Raw genomic sequence first — 6,638 nt, 5'->3', positions numbered from 1 at the left:
TCTCATCTTTCGTCATACAACTCAAACACGAATCCACCCCACACACGGACCAACTGTAGTCACATATCCTCAGCTGATAAATGTAAGACAAGACCCCCACACAATGCGAAGGTACGCACAGTTGTGCGAGGTTAGATGGCAGTACCTGCCCGACGGGTCCTCCAAACAACAGTGCATCATTACTCTGTTCTCTTCTTCTTGCGAAAGATTTCCAATTTAGTAGTTTCTTCTTTTCTTCTGTCTCTTAAAATATTGACTGCTAATCGAATGTTTCCTGTGACGACTACTATCGAGACAAAACGTGACTTACGTGATATTTAATGTGAGAAATCTATAGTGCGGCGTCAGATCACTCTGTTACTAGACTCACATGGAGGTCAGTTGCTGATTATGATACTGTAGCACGAATAATGCTGGATATTTCCAGCAGTAGATGAAGCAGCCTGCTCTGTGTCCTCAGCTCGACGTCATAACGTCTCATATACAGTCTTACTTGTCACATGTCTATGTAAATAAGAGCAAAGTCTACCTCCTGGAAATCGTAATCTGCCGCAGAAATAGTTAACAGTCGCTTTTGTAGGAGCTTTCACCATATCTCAGCTTGTCTGCATGGAAATTCTTGTCTAACAGGACCTATTTACGAAAATAGCCCAGAATAACGCCGAATGCACTCCTCCTGATGGTCCTAACGTGGCACTCCATCCATCCTGGAAATCGTTAAGTCCTGCTTTCAACAAACATCTCCGAAATGCAAACATTCTCACTGCCATGTAGAAGCTCTTATGTCCCTGCACAAAGGATGTCTTGCAAATGAATGGAGCATTCTGATCGGCTCTTACTGAATTTACTCACCAAACTACTAATGCTGCTGGTGTGGAAGCACTGTCTGCCTTTTTCTTTCTGCAGACGAGACTTCCAGCGGCAAAACTATTTTGTACAGATCGCCATATTGCACTGACAGTTAAACCCTGCAAAAGTGGCCTACAGATCGTCAAATACGGAAAGAGTCTTGCTCAATTACACTGTTCTGCCACTAAGGACGGAAGCTTGAATATTTCAGCGTGAAACCGATCTCCATGTACCGTATCGATGTAGTAAACATACAATTCGTATCCTGCGCCATACAAAATCATCCCTTTTGCATCATGCATGTAGCTATCTACCGCCAGACACTCGTACATATACCGCAAAGACAGACAGCATAAGCCCGTGCACAGTATACACTCCTCACAGCAAGAGATATTCCCCACAAGGTCAGGTGGTTATCCACTGCAGCTGACGGTCACAAGTCATCCACTACCGACGCGTGTCCAGAGTGCCCTCAGCGGACTGAAGTCACTGAACTGTTGTACAAAGGCGGGCTCGTTTCCCCTGGGTGCAAAGATGTTACTGTTTCCGGTCCCAACCTGCTTGCTTATTTGCATTCTACACTCATCTCTAGATGCACAATGTACAGAGCGATGTTGGGATGCAAATCTACAATTTACCACATCCAAGTTAGCACTCGAATGTGGATCTTCCACACACTATATATGCAGACTGATGTTCAAAGGCGGATCCGCCACACATAACATCTGGGATAGCGCTTGCAGGTGGACCAACCATATGTTACATCTGAAGATGTGTTGTATGTTCGAAGTTGGGCCCACCAGTGGGAGGATCTGGTACTGGAAGGTGTCTGTGCCACACGCACACACACAGGCACACAGAGCAAATGTGGAATATGTGGGTGGACGCGACTGTATGCAATCGATTACAGTGCTGTACTGTGCCTCCCAATCGGAAAAATAGTACATTTGCGCTAGATGTTGGCAGCTGTACTACAAGTTTAGAAAACGGAACGAGAGGTCATGACAGGATCGCATGGATAGAACTGCCATAAAATCGATAGAATTACGAAAAATGAGTATAAATATACCAAAATGTGGGGAAATTAAGGAATTAATTACATGTCTTCTTGCTGACGCAGAACAATTTGTACATGGGAACAAGTATGCGACACTTTTTTTTTTTTTTTTTTTTTTTTTTTTTTTTTTTTTTTTCACTTGCCGCCCTGATTTTACGACCCACCACCTAAGTGCTTAAGGTGGGTCTATTTTGACCACTTGGCCGCTACGACCGGTGTGCGGACCCTGATGTAGTAGATGAAACTCACACCAGTTCCCGCATCCGGTCGCACCGTTGCCCGTGCCCGCCACGTGGAGGCGGGTCTGTGCTTTTTTTTTTTTTTTTTTTTTTCTTATTTCTTTCTTTACTTTGGCAGCTTTCCCAAAACCGATTTAACAAAATTTTTACAAAAATAAATTTTGAATTAGAAGAAGGAAATACAAGGAATAGTTTAGACTGAAGAGGAGAAAAGACGATAGGAAAGGAAGAGATGATAGTCCCACCACCGTAGGGGACTGAGGATGAGCGCCTTGGGATTTATCTTCAAGCCTCTGATCCTCAGTCCCCTCACCTTAGCCTAGGAAGTTCTATTCTATTCTATTTATGGCGTTTGATATCTCTATTTATGTTCTATCTGGTTACTTGTATACAGGTTTAGAGTGCCGTGGTAGCTGATGGCAATTGCGACGGTGCACCGACACTGTTTATGTCTAATTTTATACATTAATCTATTGTCAGTTTTAGGTCTACTTATGTAAGTCTATTGCATGTCAGTTGTTTTATATTGAGACTTAGTTTAGTTCTTCCACACTATGGTGTCTGTCTGGGTGCTGCATATAGGTTTATTGTCTGTGTGGTCTTCTGTTCCTGTACTCTTTGTGGCATTCGTCAGAAATTTTGTCTGTTAGTGCGTTCATTATGTCCCAAAGTTCAGGTGTTCTGATCGCATCGTATATGTGTTCCTCTGTCTGTAGGTGTTGTATCCCAGGTGTGTTCCTGTGCTGTCTGTATTTCCCGCAGAATAGGATTGTGTGTTCGGGGGTTCCCATACCTCCACATGTACACGTTGATGTGTCTCTAAGACTCACGCGATTTAAGTGCGTGGGATAAGGTCCGTGGCCAGTCAAGAAATGCACCATGCCGCGGCTAGGATCGGCATGTTTCATTCTTAATCTTTCCGTTATGTTCGGAAAAAATGTATAGACTCTCCGTCCCTTATCACTTGTGCCCCATTCCTGTTGCCATGTGTCGATTTTCCATTTTTTGAGGTCCCGCTTATTGTTCAGCGGGGAACCAGTCAATATGTTGACCTGGTCTAGTCTACCCATCTTTAACCAGTACAGAGCGGCCCGATATTTGATTGTGATATCTATCGGGAAGATTCCTAGCACAACACACAGTGCTTCAACTGATGTAGTGCCGAAGGCTCCCGATAGTCGCAGAAGGACGCTTCTCTGCCCTCGCCTAACCGCTGTTCTGTTTGTGACGAGGTTGAGTCTGTGCGCCCATGTACTGGCCGCAAAGCTTAGCACTGATTCGAAGAGTGCGCAGTGGTAAGTTCGTGTGACTGACAGAGGAAGTCTGTATTGTCCTGAATTAATCCTTGCCAGTTTATGTAGTAATTTTTCTGCCTTGTTTGTTGTTATTCTGATGTGTTCATGGAAGTTCAGCTTCTCATCTATGTATACGCCCAAGTAGCGGGTTACCGTCATTCTCTTTATGTTGTTGTTCTGTATTTTAATAGATGGATTGCGTCTGAGTTGCCCTTTGAGCAGTGTGTATGTTGTTTTGTTGCCCGCTATCTTGAGCTTGTTTGTGTTGCACCATTGTGTTATTGTTTGCAGTATGCCACTCGCCTTCTCCTCTAGCTGGGCTCTTGTGTTTGCTGAGATAACCACCAATAGGTCATCTGCATAGGCGACAGCACCGTCTGTCCTCATATCCTCCTCCAGCAGTTGCAGGAGAGGTTCAAAAATTATGTCCCAGAAGATGGGTCCACAGATCGATCCCTGCGGACATCCCTTGGTAATTTTCCTTATTACCTTCCGGTTGCCCACGCGCCATTCCACTATTCTGTCTCTACAGTAGTCTAAAAGACTGTTGTATAGGGCTGCGGGTACTTCCATCTGGCGTAACCTCAGAAACAGTGCTGGCCACCACAGGTTGTCAAATGCTCCTGCGATGTCTATCATGATTGCCAAAGAGTATGTTTTATCTGTGTTTTGTGTAATTTCTAAAGCTCTGTTTATTGCATCATCGATGCTTTTCCCTTTCCGAAATCCAAACTGGTGGGGATTCATTCCAAGTAGGGTTCTGTGAGCCTGCAAGCGGTCACACAGTAGCCTCTCTTGGATTTTTGCCATGGTGTTTATGAGGCATATTGGTCTGTAGGATTTCGGATCTGATTGGTCTCTGTCTGATGATTTTCGTATGATGACTGCATTTGAGGTTTTCCAGACTGTCGGTACACGGCCTAGCCTTAAGGCGTCGTTTAGTAGTTCTGTTAAGTATGGGGTGATCTGTGGTGCTAGCCTCTTAAGCACTTCTGCATGGATCCTGTCGGGTCCAGGTGCTTTTTTATTCTTTAGCTCTTTTATCGCTACCGCAACTTCCTCGTGCGCGAAGGGACAGGTGACGGCGTCGGTGTTATACTGTTCATGAAGTTCTTGTCTGAGTGTGATCTGTTCCTGTGTGTCTGAGTCTGTGGCATCTTCCGGGAGGAGTTTGTTCAGCAGATATTGTGCTGTGTTTCTCCACCCCACTGTCATTGTGCCGTCATCCTGCCGTAGCGTGCTTAATGCCAATGGGGTCTTTATTTTTTCTGTCAGGATCTTGTATTGTTCCCCCCAGATATTCTGTTGTGTGTGTGAGGTCAAGTAGCTCTCCCAATGTTGTTTCCTGGTCTGAAATAATGTCTTTTTGAAGAGTTCTTTGGCTTCCCTATATGCAGCTAGTCTTAGTAGTTTGTCTCTTTGTATCCATGTCCTCTGGTATAGTTTTCGTTTCCTTGTCATGTCACGTTTGAGTCTGGTTAATTCGTCTGACCATGGTGTTTCCCGTTGTTTGCTATGTGTGTGCGTAGGTATTGCTGTTTCTTGTGCTGTTTGGATGATTTGTGTCAGTTTGTGTGCTCTGTAGTCCACGCTTCCCTGTATGTTGTATATATTCTCATTTTGAACAATTTGTTGTAGTCTGTCCCAATTCGCTCTTTTAAAGTTGAAGTGTGTTGTATTGTGTGTGGTGCGGTAATTGTTTGTTGTGAGACTTATTTCTATTATGTTGTGATCACTTGTGGTCAGAGAGTCGTGTATGGTCCATCTTTGCAGTCGTCCTAATGTTCTGTCATTCGCCAGAGTAATATCGATTTTGGTGGCAGATCCGTCTGCACCTCTGTATGTAGGTGTAGGTCCGTCTTCATTTATAATATGTAGTTGTGTCTCCTGTATGACGTCGTTGACTTTCCGTCCTCTGTCGTCCGTTCTGTTCGAGTGCCATAGTGTGGATTTAGCGTTGATATCTGCACATATAATTAGGTTCTTATTTCTAGAATACTCAGCAATGTCTTGTATCATATGTAGGTATGGCTCTATATTGTCACTGTACTGTGCGTATAGTGATGAAACCACCCATGTGTCTCGACCCTTAGTTATTTCTGCCGTGGCCAGATGACTGTTACATAGCTGCGTAATCTTAGTGATATTTAAAGTTTTGTTGAGGACAACTATGGCAGCCTTGTAGTTTCGTCTGTCTGAGATTGTGACAGCGTCCCAGGGTAGGTTAGTTAAGTTCCCCTGGGTTGTCACGTAAGGTTCTTGCAGGCAGAGAATATCCGCCTGCAAGTCCAGAGCTACTCGCGGCAGTTCTGCACTAACGAGTGTGCTTCTATTAGCATTAAGTTGTATTATTTTCATGGGTGTTTCACATGAAGATAGAATTTGTGTCCTGTTTGCGAGTAGTCAAAGTCAGTTCTGCCATGTGCCCTCACTTGGTCCTTGTACACTTGGTGTGGGTTATATGTTTCCCCCCTCCGACTACACGCTAGTATGACTAATTTTTCTAGCTCTGCTGGGTCTGTAGGTATGTTTGCGGTCTTTAAAGTCATTCTGTCAGATTGTTCAGTGGTCGGGAAGCATACATAGCTGCCTAGTGGGTGAAGTAGTCTGGTTAGCAGTCTTTGTGCTGTGATGAATGTGTCCTTATATTCTAGCCTACTTAGTCTTAAGTTTAGTTCTACATTATTGTAGTCAGCATGCCATGGTGTTTGGCCGACTTTTCCCTTCTGCTCTTTTTCTACATATGGGATGATTCCGCTATATTTATCTCGAAGTGCAGATGTCACCGGTGTGGTGTCTTGTTCCGTCTTCAATGGTGGTGAGGCTGATGAGCTGCTACCTGCGGCTCTTCTTCTTTCACCTTCACTTTTTCTTATGTTTACACTACCTATTGCACTGTCGTCACCTTTCTTTTTGCTATCACTATCTGTACACTCATCGTCACTATCGTGATCACCCGTAAGTAGGTTTGTGTCAAGGACTACTACCTTTTTCCTATATGTCTCGTTACATCCGGTCATCTGTTGTGTTTCATTATGTTGTTGAGGTGTTATGCGTTGTTGTGTATGATCTGCAGGGTTAATTATCCCTCCAGATACAAAATTCACTGGTTTTATATATCCTGTACATCTTTTTGTATTATACCTTTTTGGTGTGTTGTCGTTTATTCTTTCTTCGCTGCTAGCTTTGGCATAGTCA

Source organism: Schistocerca cancellata, chromosome 6 (assembly GCF_023864275.1).
Source record: "Schistocerca cancellata isolate TAMUIC-IGC-003103 chromosome 6, iqSchCanc2.1, whole genome shotgun sequence".
NCBI classification, from domain to species: domain Eukaryota; kingdom Metazoa; phylum Arthropoda; class Insecta; order Orthoptera; family Acrididae; genus Schistocerca; species Schistocerca cancellata.
The sequence above is the reverse complement of the archived record's forward strand: the minus strand, read 5'-3'. Positions refer to the sequence as shown.